The sequence below is a fragment of the Ailuropoda melanoleuca genome, chromosome 7 (genome assembly GCF_002007445.2).
Source record: "Ailuropoda melanoleuca isolate Jingjing chromosome 7, ASM200744v2, whole genome shotgun sequence".
Taxonomy (NCBI): Eukaryota; Metazoa; Chordata; class Mammalia; order Carnivora; family Ursidae; genus Ailuropoda; species Ailuropoda melanoleuca.
The window spans coordinates 108,538,271-108,561,186 of NC_048224.1; the positions used below are offsets into that span (position 1 = coordinate 108,538,271).

At 37.7% G+C, this 22,916-nt stretch overlaps 1 protein-coding gene across 6 annotated transcripts in view; it reads right to left on the reverse strand.

Moving 5' to 3' along the window:
• Nucleotides 1-22,916, reverse strand: part of KLF12 (Kruppel like factor 12) — a 412,821-nt gene that overhangs the window by 291,413 nt on the left and 98,492 nt on the right. Inside the window, exon 1 of one of the 6 annotated variants that reach the window (XM_034665291.1) lies at nucleotides 7,368-7,537. The exons of the other annotated variants lie outside the window; for them this stretch is intronic. The gene's annotated coding sequence lies outside the window, so the exon portion shown is untranslated. Of the gene's footprint in view, nucleotides 1-7,367; nucleotides 7,538-22,916 lie in introns of those variants that run through there. 6 annotated transcript variants of the gene reach the window in all.

The following is a 22,916-nucleotide window of genomic DNA, read 5'->3' on the forward strand; positions in this document are numbered from 1 at the left end:
GGGGAGTGGGAGAGGAAGAAGCAGGCTCATAGCGAAAGAGCCTGATGTGGGGCTCGATCCCATAACGCCGGGATCACGCCCTGAGCCGAAGGCAGACGCTTAACCGCTGTGCCACCCAGGCGCCCCTATTAGGTTGATTCTTGTTTACAGAGATCAAAGACTCCTTTAAACATTGGAAAAATACGGAAATTGGGAGTCAAAGCAAATATAATCCAAGTAATTGCTAGCAGATGATAAAGGTCCGCTGATTTGTAATTGTGGTATTTCTTATATGGTATATATATTCCGTTAATTCATCCATGAATCGCCTATATGCCAGGAACGGAGGACATTAAAAACCATATGCCACAGTACCTGATTTGAAGAAGCTCACAAAGGAGAGACAAATATAAATAAGTAAAATAATTATAACAGTAATAGCGACCATCCATTGAATATTTACCATATGTTTAACACTGACTAGCTGCTTGTGTTATTTAATAACTTCAGGTACAAAGCATATGACCTAGGATTCAATACCCACATTTTACAATAAAAATAACTGTGACCAAAGTCCATATTCTCTAACCTAGATCAAGCCACATCCTCAATAACACCATACGAACTCTGGTGGCAGAGCAAAGTATAGTGGGAAGTTGAGGGAACCCATGGAGAAGGCTGCACAGAGGACGTGAAGCAAAGTTGAGCCCTGAGGGGCACCTGGGTGGCACAGCAGTTAAGCGTCTGCCTTCGGCTCAGGGCGTGATCCCAGCATTCTGGGATCGAGCCCCACATCAGGCTCCTCTGCTATGAGCCTGCTTCTTCCTCTCCCACTCCCCCTGCTTGTGTTCCCTCTCTGGCTGGCTGTCTCTATCTCTGTCAAATAAATAAAAAATCTTTAAAAAAAAATAATAATTTTGAGAAGTAATAGCAGCAGCCTAGGAGTAACAAAATTGATACTTGATATTGAAAGTTATCTCAAAACAAAAACTGGCCAAATGGAGGCTTAAAATCCTATCTGGAGACATACATAAAACAAAAGTACTAAAACCAGATTTAGTCCTATAAATAAATATGGATTAATCTCCATTCTAACACCTAAGAAATGTTCACAAGTGAAAACTATCTAATAATAATCACGAGTAAGCAGGTTCAGGGCTCACAGCTATTTCCCCAACATGCATGGGGAATGTATTTGTACCTTTTAATTTAAATATGGTATCATTAAAAAAAACACCTGATTTTTAAAAGACAGCCCTTTAGATTCTCTAACTTTATGCCCACAGGGGGATAAATACATCTTGGGAAATACAAGGAGGGAAAGCTGCTGGACAGAGAACTGAATTCATACTGCTGTCTGAGTTGAGTGGTGTTAATTCTCAGTAGTTAGAAAAGGAGGAGGAGGAAGAGTGGCTGCAGGAACTGTTCTAACTACTAGCTACTCTACTTGTACATTCCTCAGCCTTTGTGAAGTAGATGGTATTATCATGCTCATTTTACAGATGTGGAAACACAAAGAAGTAAGTAACTTGCCTAATAAACAGCAAAAGCAGGATTTTAAAATAAGCAGTCGAGATCTACTCTTCATGATTTTAAGCATTATGCTATGATGATTCTCTTTTTTTAAGATTTTATTTATTTTTTTGAGAGAGAGACACAGCAGGAACAAGGGGAGGAGCAGAGGCAGAGGGAGAAGCAGGCACCCCTCTGAGAAGGGAGCTGTACAGGAGCTCAATCCCAGCCGGAGATCAAGACCTGAGCCAAGGACAGCTGCTTAACCCACTGAGCCACCCAGGGGACCCGCTATGATGATTCTTATGAATAATCTTGGTATCATTCTGCATGCAATGGCATCTCTATTTGTGGAAAATATATAACTAAGCCAACTGAAACAAGACAGTTTTGGTATTTTCCTCTTAAACAGACTAAAATGAGTTATTTCTGATTTAAAGGCATAATCTCAGACCCTTCTCCAATAAAAGAAAAGGAAAATATATTTCAAACCTGAGGTCATTTGAAATCTTGCCTAATACTATAACAAAGCCAATGTTTTAAAAGTTTTTTTCCCTAATTAGAAAGTAACACTTTCATTAACTCATATAAGTTTTTAGATATTTTAGGATTTTAGAATGTTTGTACAATCTTCTACATGAAACCCAAGATTAATGTATTGAAAATCCTTTCTTCCTTTTCCTCACCAATGACCTAATCATAAGCGCAGATACAAAAAAAACTTAACTTTTCACATCAGAAATAACCTGTATTCTGTGATAATGCATTCAATATAAAACAGCCAATTCTGAAAATACATTTCAAAGGAGTATTTCTGACCTGTGCTTGAGTCTGTTACCCCAAACAGCTAAAATACTTAATTTGAAAATTAATTTATCCTAACGTTGGCTAAATATGCTTCCATCAGCTCAGGTGTTTAAATGCACTAAATTACAGAGTCTTTTCTGGCTCTGAAGATACTAAACACGAACATAATACTAAACAATCTCAATAAATTAACCAAATAATAAAGAATTTACCCTCAGAAGTAAAGATAAGCAAAAATAATTCATGCTTTCAAACAGTTAATTTTCTAAACTGCCATTTAAATAAAAAGAAATATATAATATAAAGGAACTATAAAGTCCCTACCTAATCACATGTACTGTCATTAATTCTCTCATTTATAACATACATAACCTTCTCAATCACTAGGGATTCAAAATGAAAAAGACGTCATATATCATATATTTTAAGACTAAAAAAAGGTTGGAGGCGGCATGCTGCTATTTGGGAAACCACTGAGCCTGCTAAAAAAGCATTGGTAAATCTGGGGAACAGTAGATACCAGGTGTTGTGGTTTGACACATACTTCATCTCTGCAAAAAGCCATGGTCTGGAGGATGAAAATGCATTTTTGTTCATGAGAACCAAGTAGATGACAATTTGCTAGAGTAATCAAGAACAGGGCTACCAAGTACATGCACCAATCTGCAGTTCAACTATAATTTGAAAACAGCATTTAACCAGCATCTAAAATGAACACAAGTGGCACACCAGAGCAAGCCCTACACTATCTGGAGACCTTTCTGAGTGCCAAACTATGTCTACGACATAGTCATTTCCTTCATCTTGAAGGCTGCTGGTTGCTTACTTACATAATGACATTTATTTTCACTCATAAACCTCCAACTTCAATATGTTTCAACTTTCAGGTTCATAAAATGCGTTATGACATACAGAGGGGGATTTTCCAAAATTCTCATGGGTCTTAAGATGTGCTTTCTCTCTTTGTTTGATCTCTTAGGAAGTTCAACTACCAGAGACTCAATTATTATCTCCAAATAAATCTCTAAACCCAGCTTTCCACCTAAATCTCACTCTACGTTTTCCCACATAGATTATCACTGAATAATCTAACAAATACTTAGATTCTTATAATTTTTATCCAGAGAGTCTTATCACGTCTGGAATTGTGACTGACACTGGAGATTTGCAGCCAAGATAGCCCCCTTACACACAAATGGCTTACCATTACCCTGAGGGAAAAGCCTCGCTTACCAGCACCCAAAACTGAAGTCATTATTCTTTCCCCCCAAAAAAACCCTTTCCCCAGTTTCCCATTGCAGTCTGTGAAAACCATTAACATCCAGACCCTGGAACCTTGTCTTTGAATCAATTTGAAGATTCTTTTCTAATACATATGACAACAATCATATTCATGCCTCCTAAGACCTCTTCTGATTCACTTCTATAATTTTCCTTCACCACCTCAGCATCCTTAGCCCTCATTTAACAAGTCTGGATTACTGTTAATCTATCTCTAGCCTCTGCACATTACAAACAGATTAATATCCAAAATATTTCATCATGTAACTCAAGAATTTATCATTTATATTTGCAATGTCTGACCCCTGTTGATGACCATGACCCTTCAGGAGAAGCTGAAGTTTCTTCTTCTAGGAGGAGTTTCATCACCCCCAACAGGCAAATTCCTAGCATTATCACCTCTTCACATAAACACAAAAAAGCATTTGATAAAATGAACACAGTAATCATTTTTTTAACAATCAACCTTTAGGGCACCTGGGTGGCTCAGTCAGTTAAGCATCTGCCTCTTGATTTTGGCTCAGGTCATAATCTCAGGGTCCCAAGATCCAGCCCAGCATCAGGCTCCAGGCTCAAGAGGGAGTCTGCTTGAGATTCTCTCCCTCTTTCCTTCCCTCAACTTGCACTTGCTGACTCTCTCTCTCTAAAAATAAACAAATCTTAAAAAAAAAAAAAACCTTAGACTGTAGAAAAAGAAGACAACTGCATTAACTTGTTGTAGAGCAGCTATTTTGAAATCTACCACAAGCAACACATTTAATGGTGAAATGTTAAAGCTTTCCTCACTGCAATCAGAAAAAGGGTATTTGTTACCACTACCTCAATTCAACTTACACTCTAGCTTTCAGTCAGCATCATAAAGAATAAATAATTTTCACATATAAATAAAAAGTAAAATTGTGATTATTCACAGAATCATTCACGGAATGATTGTATTAGTAGAAAATCCAAAGACTCTACAGTCACAAAATTAAAACATGAATTTAGCAAGGTCAATACACAAAACTCAATATACCAGGAAAAAAAAAAAAAACTATAACAATAAATTCAATAGCCAGTAAAATTTATAACACTAAAGAATTAAACACCAAAAAATAACCTTAATAAAAGATGTTCATCCACCATGAAAAAACAAAACATTATTGAGAGAAATTAAAGAAGTTCTATTTAAAAAAAAAAAAAAAAAAAAAGGAAGGAAGGGTATACCATGTTCATGGGTGGGAAAACTCAATTTTAAAGTAAATTCTCCTTAGGGGCGCCTGGATGGCTCAGTCAGTTAAGGATCTGCCTCCGGCTCAGGTCATGATTCCGGGGTCCTAAGATGAAGCCCAGCATTGTCAGGCTCCCTGCTCAGCAGGGAGTCTGCTTCTCCTTCTCCCTCAGAAACAGTTTCCAAATTTTAAATTAACATGCAAAGAAATAAGGACAGCCAAGCTGATCTTAAAGAAAAAGGACAAAGTTGGGGGGCTTACATTTCCATAAATCAAGACTTATAAAGTTCTAATAATTAAAATATTTTGGAACTGATACATAAATCTAGATAAACTAATCAATAAACTGACACATAATGGGTCACTTCATTGAGATAAAGGTGGTACTGTCCTCCAATTAGGAAAAGATGGTTTTGTCAATAAATGATGCTCGGTAAAATGAATGCCATATTAGGAAAAAGTGTGAATTTCGACCCCTACCTCACAACATACACAAAAATCTATTCCAGATAAATATAGATATAAATATGAAAGGTAAATAATAAAGTTTCTAGAAACAATAAACAAGAAAATCTTCATAATCTTGTGAGGGGAAGAGATTCCACAGAGAGGACAGCAAAAACACTAATCATAAGTGATAGACTAATAAAATGAACAATATTAAAATCAAGAACTTCTCTTCAGCAAAATACATTATAAAGAGAATGGAAAGGCAACTTGTATATAGACAGAAGATATCTGCGATATATATATCTGACAGAATATTAGTATCCAGAATATATAAAGAATTTCTACAAATCAATAAAAAATATATATAGAAAACCCAAAAGAAAAAAAATGAGTAAACAATTTGAAAAGGGACTCTATGAAAATGGCCAATAAACACATGAAAATGTTCTCAACCTCTTTGGTCATCATGGAAATGTAAACTCAACCACAATGAGATACCCCTGCAAATCCATCAGAATGTCTAAAATTAGCAATACTGGGGAGCCTGGGTGGCTCAGTCAGTTAAGCATCCGACTCTTTTTTTTGGCTCAGGTCGTTACCTGGGTTATGAGATCAAGCCCTGCACTGGGCTCTGTGCTGGATGTGGGGCCTGCTTAAGATTCTCTCTCTTCCTCTCCCTCTGTCCCCCCCCACCACACACATGCTCACTCCCTCTCTCTCTTAAAAAAAAAAAATCAATAAATTAAATTAAATTAAACAACACTGACAGTACCAAGTTCTAGTGATGATGTGAAAGAACTAAAAGTCTCATATTCTGCTGGCATAAGGGTAACCTATAACTTGGAAAACGGTCAGTCTAAAGCTGAACATACACATATCTAATGACCCAGTAATTCCGCTATCTATCCCTAGGTATATACCCAACATAATTAAGTATATGTTTTCACCAAGTACATATACAAGAAGATCAGAGCAGACCTATGTGTAATACCAAAACTATATATGCCCCAAATGTCCAACAACAATAAAATGGATACATTGTGGCATATTCAAATAATGATATGTTATACAACAATAAGAAGTGATCAACACGAAAAATAAAATTCATAACACAATATGGAATAAAATTAAACCATTTAAAAAAAGTTACAATGAGACATCCAGAGTGATTCCATTTATATAAAATTCAAAAAGACAAAACTAACTGATGGTGACAGAAGTCAAAGCAGTGCTTGTATTTGGAGGGTACTAATGATCAAATAAAGAAACAAGGGAGACTTCTGGGTTGGTAATATTTTAATTTTCTATCTCAGTGGTAGGTGTATCAATGTGTCCAGCTGTGAAAATTAATTGAGGCACACCCTTATGATTTACATAATTTTTACACATCTTTCATTTCAGAAAAGCTAACTTATGGGGCTACCTGGGTGGCTCAGTCAGTTGGGCATCCAGCTTTGATTTCAGCTCAGGTTGTGATCTCAGGGTCCTGTGCTCCCCCTCTGTGATTGAGCTCTGTGCTCAGCAGGGAGCCTGCTGGAGATTTTCTCCCTCTCTCTCTCTCTCTCCCCCTTTCTTCCTCCTTCCCTCTGCCCCTCCCCCAGCTCACACGCAGGCACCAGTGTTCTCTCGCAAATAAATAAATAAATAAATAAATAGAAACTAACTTTTTTTCTATAAGAGAAAATTTGATTATATAATTCATAACTTTAAGTCAGTTTATCCAAATTATTATTGGGTGGTGTCCAGTGCATGCATGAGTCTCTCCAAAGTGAGCTATCAATCAATTACCAAGAGGGGGCTACATGAGGCATTCTTGGCCACAGGAAGACAAGCAATTAGAAACACACCTGATACTCCAACTCTCGGGGAATAACCTTGACACCTAGTGGCAGTTTTTAATGCAAGCAAATCGTAGGATGCGTTTTGTTTGGAATTTCTACTGTTCATATCAATACCCTGAACTCTTGTCACTGATCACTAAACATTATTTGATTGGTGAGATTCATGGCAAATTAGACAGAGAAAACAATACGGTCCTTCCTTAACTTTATAGCACTGCAGCACTACCATTAACTATTATTACCACCTGGTAAGTTAGCTAACCTGTCTGGGCATCAGCTTCCTCACCTATGAAATGAAGGGGTTAAAAATCCTCAAGTCTTCTTCCATTTACAAGGCTGCTGATGTACAAATCCTGTATTTTAAGAATGCATAGGAGTCCCTGGGTGGCTCAATCAGTTAAGTGCCCGACTCTTGATTTCAGCTCAGGTCTTGATCTCGGGGGTCATGTATTCAAATCCCGTGTGGAACTCCACATGGGGCATGGAGCCTACTTGAAAAGGGAAAAGGGGAAAGGGGAAAGGGAAGGGAAAGGGGAAAGGAAAGGGAAAGAAAAAAGAAAAGAAAAAAGAAAAGTGTGCACGAGTCTACAAGGCATAAGCTATGAAAAGGAATAAATTAATATTGGTTGACAGAGTTTGAGCTCTAACTGTGAATTGGTGAACTTAAGAAATTTAACCAAACTTCTCACTCCCAGTGGCTCCTAACCTGCATTAGGCAGGAATACAATGGATAACTACCGCATGGATTGTAACTTAGCATACCACGTAGCTTTACTAGATGGCACTCTGAAGAGAAATTCTTAGATCAAAAGGGGACAACAGAGTGAAGTATTTTCACTCTTTCTGCAGCTGAGCCTGTGGACACACCAGCAGTGAATGATCCCTCAGAGGTGGCCTTGGAGAATTGCAAAGGTGAGCAGGGAGCATTTCCTTTCCAAGCACAGTTCCATAAAGCACCACATTGTAACATTTTATCTGTGACTGTAAACAATCTCTTTCCCTATAGTTTCACCACAGCCAGAAACGAATGCTCAGAAATGAATCTGCCACTTTGTCTTGTATAATTTAAAGGAGCATATTATTTACAATAGTATCTCAGCAGTAAAAATACAATCCATAAATCGGGTATGTGCCAGGCAGTGTGGCAGGAATTTCCCACATTATCTTAGGTAACCCTCCCTGTGAAGAAGCGATTATTAACCTGCACTTTACCAGTGAAGAAGTAGAGCTTGATGGCTATCAAACTGCACCGCCGGCACCTGAATGCACTTCTGTCTGATCCTGAAGTCTGTACTCTTTTCCTCATGCCACAGTACCTCTCCCCAGAAGCTTCTGAGCTGTGAGTTTGACGGACATGCTATGCCAGAACAAATTTATCTAAATTACAGATGTGCACAGATTTCAGGAGTGCCACCCAGCCCTGAGAAGGCACAAATCGTCACTGCATCCTGTGGATGGATCGAGCAGCCACCGAAGAGACTGCTGTTCACTTTCCCAATTCTGAGCGGGAGCCGCCGATGGTGTGAGTGTTGCTTGAGGCTGCTGTTCGGGCAGCCTTTTCCATGCCTGGTGTGCGGACGAAAGCTCTAAATTAAAGTGTAACAGAGTTCTTATTTTCCAGTGCATTTAGTTTTTAATGTAGGTTTTCTCTGAGATGTCATGTAAGACCACTCCCATACACATTCCAGGAGTCCCAGAAGCCTAGAAGTCACTGGAGAGTTAGCCCTCCAGTTTCTGTAAGACCATAAACAGTAACTGTGGAGTTTATCAGGAGCAGTTAAACTTCCTTAAATCACTTCATTCACCTGATGCTGGATTTAGCATCCCGTAGCCCTGAATTCAAAACTTACCTCTTCTACTTGCATGTTATAGGGCTGTGGACTAGGCATATCTCTCTAAAATTCAGCCTTTCCACATCCATAGAAATGGCTAATATTAATGCCTACTTTGCAGGGTGTTTGTCATGTCTGGATAATCTAAGAAATGCAATTTGCAGAAGGCACTCCATAAAAATAGTAGTTATTATTAGATTATTATTTTTTTTATTTAGAAATACTACTTTGGTTTTTAAAACACAGGAGTAAGTAATATTATTAAGCTACAGAATCTGCAGGAGCCCAAAGGAGAGCAGGAAAAAAAATCATATAGGGGCGCCTGGGTGGCGCAGTTGTTAAGCGTCTGCCTTCGGCTCAGGGCGTGATCCCAGAGTCCCGGGATCAAGTCCCGCGTCAGGCTCCCTGCTCTGCTGTGAGCCTGCTTCTTCCTCTCCCACTCCCCCTACTGGTGTTCACTCTCTCGCTGGCTGTCTCTGTCAAATATAAATAAATAAAATCTTTTAAAAAAAAAAAAAATCATATGAACTTGCGTAGCCTATATTATTATTATTAAATCACGCCAATTAAAAAAAGAAAAAGTAGTTACTAAAGTCAACCAGATTTCCAGAAAACATACATTAATATGTCATAGTCTCCTCTTACAGAGACAGAGGCAACAAAAGATGGGCTTATAATTTTTCATAGTAATATGATCCAAATAAACTAAAACCCACAGAGGTAAAGTTCATTCTGAAAATCCATCATCCAGAATTCCTGCTTATGGAGATTATTTGGCTCCATTTTTAAAAACTTAATTACTTAATATTATACCTGTTCCAGAATTAGTCAGACTTTGATTTTCAATAACTTCTTCATTCTCTCTCTTATTGCCTCTTTAATATCACTGGTCTTATTCCCTTATTAGGAAATCCACATCTTGATCTCTTTCACTATGAACTGTAATCACTCATTCACTGAATCAACAGGACTTATCCTCCTTCTTCCTCTTTCCAACTAAATCCCTAGTCAAAAATAGAGGATGCTAGGTTTCAGAAAGCACAGATTTCAGCATAATAATAAAAAAATTGCCATGAAAGTATGAATCAAAATAGTATAAAATCTCTGCTTGCAGTACTACAGAAACTAAAGGCCAAAAACTGTTAGTGGTTACACCAGTCATATGTCTGTCTACTGAGCAACTGAAATACGTCGGTCCAAATTAAGCTGTTCTCTAAGTGTGAAATACACACCAGATTTTGAGACTTTTTACCAAGAAAAAAAAAAAAGACCACAAAAAACAAAAAAAAAAATCTTAAAATATATTTCATTTATCATTTTATATGTTGAAATGGTAATATTTTGAATGTACTGGGTTAAATGGATTAAAATTAATTTCATCTGCTTTTTACTTTGCAATGTCGCAATTAGGAATTACTTAAGCAGCTTGCATTATATTTCTATTAGGCAGTGGTCAAGGTTCCACATTTCAAAGCCTTGCACAACACACTAGGAATTTTCCTGGCCTCTAATTATATCTTATATAGACCTTAATGACATGTCTACTTTGTCCACTAAACTCCCCAAAGGTATGTTTTCTTGTTTAATCTAGTGTTTAATATATTTGGATGTAAATGTATTACCACATGTACTGTTAATTGAGCACAATCTTGAGCCCCTTGGAGAGCTATAATTGTGCAGAATATATCTGATGCTTGCTGGTACCTGATTTTTATCTCACTAGATTATTAATCTTCAATTCTTTGAAAACTCTGCAAAGTGATCTCAAAAGCAATGTGTGTGTCTTCCGAAAGCACAGTCGTTCACGTACAGCCATGCCTGAACTCAAGTGTCAAGGGCTTTCCATAATCCTCACAGCCTATTAAAGCTAAAAGATTCCCGGGGGACCAGACATATAACCTGGCATCCACTGTTATGTCCTGAAAAGAAGCTGTATTTCAATTGATAAGATACAATGTAACGTATTCTGCATCACATATCTGTTCCACTGCTGATGAGAACTGCATTGCACAGTATACATCATTAAACTGAACACAGCCAAGTATATCATGTTACAGCACCATTTGGAAACTCAGGCCAAACAATCCTCTTAAATTTCTAAATGTCAAACCTACTGACAATAACATTTTCATCCGTTCTGTGTTTACTGTTGCTCCTTCTATGTTTCTTCTCAGTTCTCTGAGTAAACAAATTTGAATCACAGTTTGTAATTTTCATAATGTATAAATTGGTGAAAGAATTCATTATACATTTAAGGAATTTTCCAGCTCTTTTACAGACATGTGACAGTACCTAACAAACAATCACATATTATTAATTTTTATCAACCCTCATTATTTTTTTCCCCACAGAGTTGTATATGGAGACGATGTCTTCAATCCCATGAGCTCCACCAAATAGCTCTCCCCTGCTCAGGTTGGGACCCATCCCTATCAGGCAACATAAACAAGGCTATACTCAACAGACACTGGGTCACTGGTGAATAAACCTTTGACACCAGAGAGGGAGTCTACCTGGTAAAAAGCACATGGATATGATTTCTTCTAAATCTGCAGAGAGACTTTAAGAGTTGACTGATCCCTACAGCTTGATATAAACACAAGAGAGGCCCTCATGTGAGAGGGTTCCCTGAACCCACAACCTAGGACAACCTGGAAATGTCAGGCCATGCATGAAGTTACCAAAAGGTGAATTCAGTGCTTCCCAAACTTTTCAAATCATCCTCAAAATGAATGAGGAAATTAGTATCTCGGCATACCTGTGACCAACCACAGCACACTAGCTGGGAAGCTTTACTGAGGGAGCTACAAATCTAAATGCTAACAGGAGCCAGGAGGCTGAAACAGAAGATGTAGCTTTCAAGAGAAGCCAGAAGTGGGAGGGCGAAGGGATGCCCTCTCTGGAAAAGGCCACCTCTACTCAACTTCTGACATATGCCCTGTAGTTACATTCAAATGAAATGAAGAATCTATAGCCCCTTATGAACTTTTCTAGTAAAAAAAACAAAACAAAAGAAAACAATGGCTGCACTGTTGAACTGACAAAAACCAGACAAAACAAAAACACTAGCCACACATCAGCCCGTTCATGAGATGTGTCGTACTGCTTTGACCTTCAGATTCAAAATACCTGGGAAGCCAAGAAACTACAAATTAGAGAGACCCTAGAATTAGCTGGGTCTTTGCCATGGTGAGCCAAGAACAGAAATTCACAGAATAAAACATGGTGTTTCTTACAGAAGCATCAATTTTACTTGGGAGATTTCTTTTTTTTTTTTTTTGAAAATTTACATTAAAACAAACTGAGTGTATTTTGAATACAGTTCAAAAATCATATGATTTAACATAAAACAAGAGAGTCCGAATACATCTACTACTCCTTGCGGCAGGCTACTTTCAACCACATACCTCGGATTATTTCCTTTCTGAGGAAAAAGTCTGAGAAGTCATCTACTGGGCAAGCGTCAGAGAGGACAAGAACCTCTTAGACTGGCTCTGAATAAAATAAGATTTTCAAGGTTTCTTCCATAGCTTGAAGTTTTTAAGCAGCCCTGGGCCGCTTGGATTGCTACCTCAAATGTAATCTGCATCCTCAGAATGTTCTGGAAGGCTCCTGGAAGACTGAATTTCAGCAATTCAGGCCTGCCAGCCCAGTGGACAGGGGGCATCCCACTAACACAGCAGCACACTTGCCCCATTCTACACCAGTAAATAGTTTTCTTCGTGTGTTCTGCGTTTATTTACGGGTAATGAATAAAACATTAAAATTGCTATTTGGAATATAAAACACTGTAGTTCTTGCAAATGGTAAAGTTATGCTGGCTGTAGTTTAGGGTACTAAGGCTGTTATTTATAGACTAAAACTCATTATCACTACTCAAATATTGAACAAGAATAGTTTGTATTCAAAGAAAAAGTTGTCACAGGGGACTATTGATATAGGAAATATGGCTGGAGAGATATAGGATGCATATTAAAAGTTATATACTGAAAAGAAAAAAATGTATTTAACAGGTATAGTTAATATTCCAGTAGCATTGACGGGAATTGTTAAAGTTATATTTGCTGACATTTCAATTATAACCTTCTATTTTCAGTGCCTTCAGTTCAATCCAAAATTTTTCTCCAGGCCCAAAAGTAATGTACTTTATAAGGTCTTAGTCTGCCAATGATTTTTTGGTAGTGTTCAGCACAATGAAACTTTCAGGGAAAAGACCAAAGGCAAATTTGAATGTTTTTCTTCACGGAACCACCAAATTTTGAAATGAATATAGTAGGGATTTAAGACAATTTTTTTTTCCAAGTGAAGCAGAGAGGCTAAGAGTTTGCCACAGTTAGTTAAATAATACTTACTGGAGTCAGGAATCAAACCAAGGGATTTTTCACTCCAAATCCATGCTTCTAACTATTATAGTTTATTGCCTTGGCATTATCATAACTTGATAGAAATATTTGCATATATAGTAATTTATATTAATATAGCTATGTATATTATTATATAATATTATTATACCTATGATTAGTATTATATACCTATGATTTTATTTTTATTTATTTAAGTAATCTGTACACTCAATGTGGGGCTCAAACTCAAGACCCTGAGATCAAGAGTCACATGATGGTCTGACTGAGCCAGCCAGGCACCGCTACCTATAATTTTAATCTATTTCATAGATTTCAGTATCTTAACAACTCTTACTATTAATGCTAACTTAATGGTATGTAACCCTCAATGCAATTATAATTTGTACGTATAATTCTTTACGAGGTTTCTTGAAGTCCCTGCTAGATTGCATTTTCGATGGGTGTGGAGCATTCTAGGGCTTACTAAAGTTGCTCAGCCTCTCTAGGACCCAGTTTTCTCAAATATAAAATGGGAATAATAACAGCGCTTACGCTGGAATGGCTGCGCGAACAAAATGCAAAAATGTAAGTAAAGTGCCTTAGCACAATGCTCAGCACACAGGAAGCAGTAAGTGAATGTTAGTTATTGTTGTTGGTGATGATAATTTCATCCACCCTTTGTCCTTGTGACTTACACAGGGTTTGGCAGATGAAAGGTACTCGGTAAATAATAATTAAATAAATTAAGGAATATTTTAAGACTTTTTAAATACTCCCTGCCCCACCCCAGTCCCATACATGCAAATACACCCTTTCTCTCCATCAGCACTGCCATCTCTCAAACACGATTTTGTTTTCTCTACCTGAAATACAACCCCCCATCCTAATTCTCATCTGGCTAACTCCTATTTTTCATCTAAGTTTTGGCTCCCTTTATTCTCTTATGGGAAGTCTTTTCTTAAACTGAGAGCCCATTATGAATGCCTGCTTATGCTTTTTCACTGGGCTCTCTTCTTGTTCCTAACTGTCAAAGCACTTAACACCAAGTCTTCTTGATGTTTTTTTTTTTTTTTTTTTACTTGCCTTAATACCCTACTGGACTGCAAACTCTTTAAGGCAGACACCATTGTTTATCACTGTAAAGGTACACAACATAAGAGATGTTAAAAAAAAATTTGTTTAATGAATGAACAAATACGTATTTCCATCTGAGTAACATTTCCATGATTCTCACCCTCCCCAACAAACATCAGAGTGGATTTGGTATTTGGTTCAATTTTAGAAATGAACAAAAAAGGAAAGACACTTAAGATGTGTTTTTTTTTTAAGTGAACAACAATAACAACAACAAACTTGGACAAATTCCTCCCAAAAGATAGCCAAATGGCCACTAACATACAAAAGGTATGCATCAACATTAATCATTAGGGAAATGTAAACTGAAGCCACACGAGACACTAACACACAGCCACCAAAATGGCAAACAAAAACAGCAAAAAAATATGAATAACAGCAAGAACACGGGGCATCTGGAACTTTCATATACTGTTGATGAACATCTAAATTGGTACACTCAGGAAAACTGCTTAGCAGTATCTACTAAAATGAAAACATACTCCTTAAGACTCAGCAATTCCATCTCCAGGAATCCGCCACACAGAAATATGCCCACGTGAGCACCAAAAAGCATTCACAAGAATATCCCGAACACCTCAAAACTGGAAACAGGAAAATGCTCACCAACAGTCAAGTGGATAAATCAATCTGTGCAAGTTTTTGATAAATTCATACACTGGAATATTATATAGCAATGAAACAAAAGAACACTATGGATAAATCTCAAAAACATCACGTTGGGTGAAATCAACCAATCGTGTGTTGTTGAGGGATGCAGTTGTCTACGGCCACAGAAATGAGAGAATACTTGACTCTCATGTGAGTGGCTATGGCTTGGTCTGGGTGGCTGTTGAATATAGACGTTCACTTTGTGGGCGTTCATCCATTTGTACACCTGTAGTAATGTGTACTTTCCTGCATGTGAACTGCACTTCGGGGAAAAGGTAAACTAAAAATAAATGAATAAATAAAGGATCTCAACCTAAAAAAAAAAAAAAAAATAGTCAACACAGATGATTCACACAATTCTAAGAAGTTTGAAATACTCTGAACCTGCCTAGTCACTTGATTCTATCTGAGATCTCATCTGGATCTTATTTCTAAATCTTCTCTTTACTGGCAAATTCTATTTTAATCTAATTGCTAAATATAGACTACATACACACAGGTTTAACATTGCCATAAAAAGTGATGAACAGCAGAAACGGGGTCATGATCTTTTTATGTTGCCGATTTTAACATTTAAAGAAGGTAAAAATCTACTCTTTTAACTATGTCCTCAGCAAAAGCAAAAGCAATCATCCGGACTGCAAACCACATGGAAACCCTCCGGTCCTTCCTTTCAGCTTCCCCCGTAATACTAACAAAAACTCCATCACTGGTCCCTGTGCCCATCAGCTCTCCCTGCTCGAAGTCATGGCCTGTACGTTAAGTACAAGTGTCAGGCAGTCATAAAATCTCAACAATTCCAAACTCTTTGGGGATCAAACGTAAAATGACATTCTGTTGAGTGGGAAATCCCATGGCCTGTGGCCATGCCTTCCAGGGGTTTGACATGCTGGAAAAGAAAAAACACAGCCTGTCTTTAAAACGAGGTCATTCTTACATGGAATTTGGTTATAAAAAAACACTTTACAAGCCTCATATTTATATTGGCTAAAATATATTTTCATCCATAAACTTCAAGAAGCCATTTCAGAAATTTTAGCAATTCTTAGTTAATTGCACAGTTCTCGTGGACTACAGCAACTTCTACTAGTCAAAGTGACACACAAAAAAAAGCAGCCCCTGCCAGTGATGAATTCAAGCGCTCTACTCCCATTCAGCCTATCCGGGTCTGAAGAAAGGAGATGGGTACCTAATCACTACTGGACAAATCCCACAAAGGCAGCAGCACTTTACGGATGCCTCATACATCACACCGGAGGTCTGAGTACAGGCAGGACACTTGACAGGATGCAATGATTTAGAATGCACTCCAATTTTTAAGGAAGTCAGTGTTAGAGCCAGAAACAGGATAAATGAAAACTTTCTAAGACACATGTTTTCTGAGATTTATAATCAGGTAGAGATAGAGAAGGGGAAGGAGATTAGACAAGTATTTAGACTTTTCCATCAAAATATGGAATGGGAAAAAGATTTTAACAGCTGCCACTTCCTTTGCAATTGTGAAGAAAGATGACTGACAATTCCCATGGGTTTTCATTACCATCAAGATCCAGCACCTTCCAAGTCTGCTACTACATAACTGTGTCAAGCAAAACCTATCTCAGAGAAAAAGTGCTTTCAGGTAAAGGCAACGCGGAGAAAAGGGAGGCATGAAAAGAAAAAAAAGCATTTTGAACTAAACTCGGAAAGATCAGTTGGGCATCAGGAGTAAAATCACTTTGACTTGTTACTAATAAGTTTATAAAATTGCTACTCACATCTGGAACGATCAGGCAATTGACTTGATAGCATACTCACATTGTGCTTATCAATATTATAAAAGAGAAGACTTCACATAATAAATCCCAGTCTATTAACTCTACTCCAGTCTAAGGAAATAAGGGTCCTGAAAGTTGACGGTTGATGATAATTCCATGTGTCTAAGAAACTTTTAGTAGAAGCAGCAACAAACAGGACATCATATTCTTGAGACGATACTGGAGATCCTGGAAAATGACTAGAGGGTGGGGGGTGAGGTGCCAGAAGGGAGAAAGTGAGAGGGAGGAAGGAAGAAGAAAAGGCAGGGAGGGAAAGAAGGAAAGATAATAGAAACAACACTAGCTTAGGGTAAGATCCAGAGAGAGAGCTTGGAGTACAGAGAGCTAGTACAGGCACACGAGAACTGACTGTGGACATCTCTACGCAACCCCATGATGCACTTCTGTAGCTTGAAATCCATCCTGGTCAGTGTATTTATATCAAGGAAATCAGCACATGCAACTAATCAGGGCTTTTTATTCCAAATACCGTTTACTGATATGCCACTGGTTAGATCAAAGTACAATGGCGAGTCTTGTGCCAATAAAATAGAAATGTATCACCTACTTCAAAGGACTCATGTGAAAATTAAGTACAATAGTGCAAAAATGCATAGAAGACATACAAGGTTTTCAGATAGCTATGGCTATTACTTTTAAGAATTAGCCATCAAGTGCAAATTATAGAAACCAACTTCTAAGAATTTCACCAATAATGTTCTCCTTAATGGTAACTCTAGCCAGACCACACGCTTAAAATAGTTGAACAGCAGCAGCCAGATCAGTAATAAAGTTTAGAAACAAATAAATAAACAAAAAGAGACACAGCTAAGATCACAGCGAGGCTAACAAAGCATGCAAACTTGACAAGGAAACCAGCACAAAATGAAAAGCCAACACAGTGGCATTCATTCCAAACCTTCTACGTGAAATTTAACTATATTAAATCTGATTTTTTATGTCTTCTTAGATATTTTAAATACCCTGTCATTATATAAGAAATGGCCACAACAGAATACTATAAATACACTACTAGAAAGCATTGCGGGTATGAACAACAACCTAGCTCTCAGTTGACACTGTAACTACAACCCAAATGTCAAGTCTACATTGAAAATAGTGAACTGCAAGACTAAAAGGAATGCAGTTTTATGAAACCATCACAAAATATAATGGTGACATTCACTGCAGAATTTCAGAAAAAAGAATACAATATATTGTATGCACATATTTCTACATACAAAAGAATAACACTCCCTAGCTAGATACATATCTGTACATATGTCCATATACACACACATCAAGTCCCCTCTAACGTGGGGATTCCTCACGTTCTAATTAAATAGGCACCCTGGCTACAGCACCTCTCTGCCTCCCCACCTCCGCCAGATGACGTTTTTCCTATTCTGTTTTTTCCCTCGGTAGGATCTACTCATCTTCTATACCTTTTCAACTCGACATTTTCATTCTCGTTTCCATAATGTGCTGGGCCCAAGACTGGCTTTCCAATGGTAGAAAAGACGATGAATGGTACACAGAAAAGGAGGAAGAAAAGTAAATCTAAAGAGCATACACCAACCCCCCCCCAGATGCAGCCACTAGTGACCTCTCCAATCCCCCAACACATCCAACCCACAGTCACCTCACTGGCCCTCTTTTTCGAAGATGTTCAGGAAAGCCATGCAATATGAAGAAGGGAGAATCAGATCATGAATTTTTGTCTTAATCTAAATCTATCCAACACACACACACACACACACACAATCTCAAATAGCTTAAAATTTTAAGTATCCCTGTTATCCAGAATATAAACGCTTTCGACTCGTATTTTTCAACGTCAGCTACGCATCAGAATTCACAGGAGATTTTAAACTCTTTGAGCCATATGAACGCCTGGCCAATGACAGGTGAATCTCTGGGGCTGGCGCTCAGGCAGCCATAGGTTTTACAAGCCAGCCAGCTGATCCCAATGTGCAGCAGGGCCCTGAGAACTGCTGCTCTCGACCTGACACACCTTACTCCTTGCTCTACACTAGTGATTCTCACCCTTAGCTGTATACTCCCAGGTTCCCTTGGGAGGCTTTCAAACATACAAATGACCAGGCCCCACCCTAAAACAACAAAATTAGAATCTCCAGGGAATGGAAACGCTTTCTCTGGAGACTAAACTGAAGCTGTGATCAAAAACTAATGCTCTTTGCACATTATCCATTTGAAGCTTTCTTTTTGGAATTCCCAGAACTATTATAACTTTCCTGATTTTATAGTCAACTTCCGTACCATTTCTGGTAGTACTAACCCTTTAGGAACAACACTAAAATTACTTCAACACTTGCACCAAAAACAAACTCAGGACTGAACTTTCCTGCTTACTGGCAGGTGTAGGAGGTCCTAGGGCTCCTGTAACGAAGCACTACAAGGTAGGTGGCCTGTAACAACAGTCACTTATTCTTCCACAGTTCCAGAGGCTAGCAGGCCAAAATCAAGGTGTAATTAGAGCCACGCTCTCTCTGAAGCCTACGGTGGAGAAAGCGTTCCCCGCCTTTCTCTTAGTTTCTGGTGTTGCCAGCAATCCTTGGCGTCCCCTGGGTTGAAGGCACTTCACTTCAGCCTTTGCCTCCACTATTACATGGTATCCTCCCTGTGTAGTCTATGTCTCTCCTAAGAACACCAGTCATATTGGATTAAGGGCTCAACCTACTCCAGGAAGACCTCATCTTAATAATTACGTCTGCAACAACCCTATTTCCAAATAAGGTCACATTCTGAGGTGCCAAGGAGGATGTGAATTTGGGGAGGGAACACTATTCAACCCTGTACAGCAGAGAAGAAGTGGGGAGTAGGGGGGAACAGAAACTACAGTAAGAAGCATCAGGTGTTGACTGTGAACAGGTAGATTAACCAAGTTTCTAGGAACCTCAAAGAAAATAAAAGGGATATGGAAAATACAGTCAGAGTCAAGAGTGTCTCTAAGAGACTAATCTAGAAAGAGATTCCAAGCCCTAACAGTTTATCACCACCAATGCAATGGAACCCTTCTTCCAACATCCAGCCTCTAAAATAACAAGTTGCCTACAGCTTAGAAGTTTTTACATTCATATTTCTGCTGTCAGTGCTATAGCAATGCCCCGAAAAATTCATATGAAAACTCATGCATTTTCCAACAGATACACCGTCATACACAGGGTTATAATGGTAGTACCATGTTCTAACGGGGAAGGGGCATTACAGAGGAAATGGGCTTTGCAAAATAAACCACCCAGTCACCAATCATACTTCAGAGAAAATACTTCCCGAATTCCAACTTCATAGTCTAACAAATACCCAGCAAAATAGTAAACTCTCCTTGATTTAGCACCTTGGTTGTCCATCTCATGGCTTATACATTGAATTATCCTCACTGGCCACAGATGGCAGAGAAGCCCCCACCCCGCCAGTAACCAAAGAAATAGATGGGTACTTGTACATTTTGTCACACTCAAAAACTCTGTGATATGCTAGCAGCCCCAGTGATAAAAGCAACAATCAGCTGGACTACAGCAGAAAGAGTAAATGGGCATGCTACATGTACGGTACACATGTAGTACAAAAATTACTGACCAAAATCATAATTCCTCAAGTACAAATTAGTTTAGTCCCCGGATATATTTCATCTTCTTTGAGCTCATAAGTGTCTTATTTTACTGGCAATATAAACAAGTTAGTGTTGTTCACTTAACAAAAAGTTAAGCAAACTCATTTATTTTAGCCAAATTTTGTTTTCATGAAGATGCATTAAGAAAAATACAAAATCTCTCTAAAACATAGGAAATAGGGAAAAACTCCAATTAGATCTTTATTGATTAAATTATTTCAAAGTAAACTTCAAATAAATAAACTTCAAATATCTGAGACTCTACACAAAACAGCACCTGCCTCCCTAACACTTCTCAAACTTTAATGACTCAGTGTCTTCCTAACTACACTGAATTCTAAACATAAATAAGGCAAAAGAAATCTCCCTTTATAACGTAGCTCAGAGAGAAAAAAAATATCTTCTATTTACTCAGCTGACATTTACTTTGATCTCTTACAGACCCTTTCAGGTAACAACTTATATATATAATAGAGTTAAAAGCATGCAAACTCCTTTGGGGACTTAAAATACCTTAGAAGTCATGAACAAATGCAAATAAACGGAAAACACAAGAAGGAGGCATCTCTATTGCTTTCCTTTGAGTAGTTTGACAGCAGTGTTTTAAAATACAGGTGAGGAAATCTTTCAGTTTGGCTGTGATACTCGGAAAGAAGCTTAAAGCAGTTTAAGAACTCGAGTAGGATGAAACCAAACGAAAATTCAAAGGTAGGAAAAGGAAGTGCCTTCATGCAAATCTCATTGCATCCCAGCTATTTCTATTTTCCAAGAAATCTCCGCTGCTCATCTACCCAGAGGAAGTATCTGAATACAGTTGATGCCCCATCTACTGCTGTAGCTTCAAAGTCATTTTGAACGTTCTTAATTATGCAACTAATTGGCTATGAAGATTAGTAAATTATACATGTCGGACATTTCAGTTTCTTCATAGTTTTAAAAAAAAAATCCACAAATAATCTAAGTAGTTGCAAAGGTTCTGGTACTTCATTTCCAAAGGCCTATGTAGCCTCTAAATAGTTTACTAACATACACTGAGCGTGGAATATACTCAAAGGAATTCGGGACAACACAAGCTCATGCTCTGCCTTCTTAGGAAGACTCAATGTCATGAACACAAAATAATGTAGATTATATCATCAATCAACAAGCAATGAATAAAGCAATGAAATGCATTGGACTGATGTGACAAGATAAACAAAGGTCTACAGACATAGTTAAATGAGGACACCAAGTAGATACATTAGGCATCCGATCTGATTACTGCTACACAGAATCACTCCTCTTGAGTCCCTGTGATAGGGAAGAAAATATTATTTGGAAAAATGCAAATGTTCCTTCCTTAAATAATTTCGATTTGCTAAAACTTTCCCAGTAAAAGAGCTGAAGTCTGGATACCCTTATTCAAAACTTGACCTTATTAATAACTGTAACTCATGTCAGATGAAACATAAACAAATACCAATGTCATATTTTTATTACTATAAAATTATTAGAAATGATTACACATGGATTGCAAAATACAACCCAAAAAACTATCTTTAAGGCTTGAAGGAAAAAGAAAAAAAAAAGATCTCTACATTAGAGGAAAAACAGGTTTAAAGGAACTTGGCAGTAGTTCAACTACCAAAATATATGTGTAAAAAATGATGAAAGGCAGAAGAGGAAAGAAAACCAGTTATTTTAATTCAAAAAAAAAAAAGTGGAAGATTTGCACATCAACTTCTTTTTTAGCTGCATGCTTCTCTGATAAAACTGTATCTAAATTCTCCTTGAAGCTTAAATTATATAGTGAATAAAAATCACCTTGACTTGTACACTTAAAAATAACTAAAAAGTCAATTTTATGTTATGTATATTTTACCACAATTAAAAAATAAAAATAAAGCAAGAGTTAAAGGCTCATCTATTCATAAAATAGGGAAGGAATGGTTTTCATCTCTGCTACTTACATATGCTTGCACATATTTCCAAGTTAGACACAGTCATGTGAAAAATATATGGATTTAACTCTACTTTTGCTGTTTGAGGACAAGTATCAGGTCCTATTCATCTCTGAATCTCCGTTTTTTAGAAAAGTGCTTTGCAAGGTGTGAAAAGCTGGAACTTGCCTAATACAACATAGGGAAAGAAAATGGCTGAAACAGTTAATTTTATGTTAGGATATTTTACCACAATAAAAAAAAAAAAAAATCACCTGATCCTAGAATCAAATAGCATTATCATTGACCTTGATTGATTTCTATCCAGGCGAATCTAAACATCAAATTCTAATCTTCTGTCATGTGTTTTCTGGGATATGGTCACATCCATTTTTAAATTTTCTAACCACTCTAGAACCCACGGGAGGCCAAAAGGTATGGAAAGGAGGGGCCCATTTGTGCACCACGCTGATTAGCTCCCACAGTGAAGTCATGTGCCCTGTGAAACTTGTCAGGTTCTTTCCTG